Source organism: Octodon degus, unplaced genomic scaffold (genome assembly GCF_000260255.1).
Source record: "Octodon degus isolate 3935 unplaced genomic scaffold, OctDeg1.0 scaffold00039, whole genome shotgun sequence".
In the NCBI taxonomy this organism is placed as follows: Eukaryota; Metazoa; Chordata; class Mammalia; order Rodentia; family Octodontidae; genus Octodon; species Octodon degus.
The window spans coordinates 939,423-939,656 of record NW_004524615.1 but is presented as its reverse complement, the minus strand read 5'-3'; positions in this window follow the sequence as shown (position 1 = coordinate 939,656).

The window sequence follows — 234 nt, the reverse complement described above, 5'->3', positions numbered from 1 at the left end:
TAAGGGGTGTCTCCAGCAACCGTGCACAAGGCAGGGTGCTGGCGTCCACCGCAAGCCGGGCGCGGGCTCCCGCGGAGGGGTCCCCAGGACGCGTCCCTAGGCCCCGCAGCCCCGAGGCGGAGCCCCGGGAAGCGGGGAGCGCAGGTGCGCTCCGGCGGCCACCTGAGGATCGCGCCGGGTCCCAGCGCCCGCGCCGCGCAGAGGGGCGGCTCGGAGCCGAGGAGCCGCGGGGAG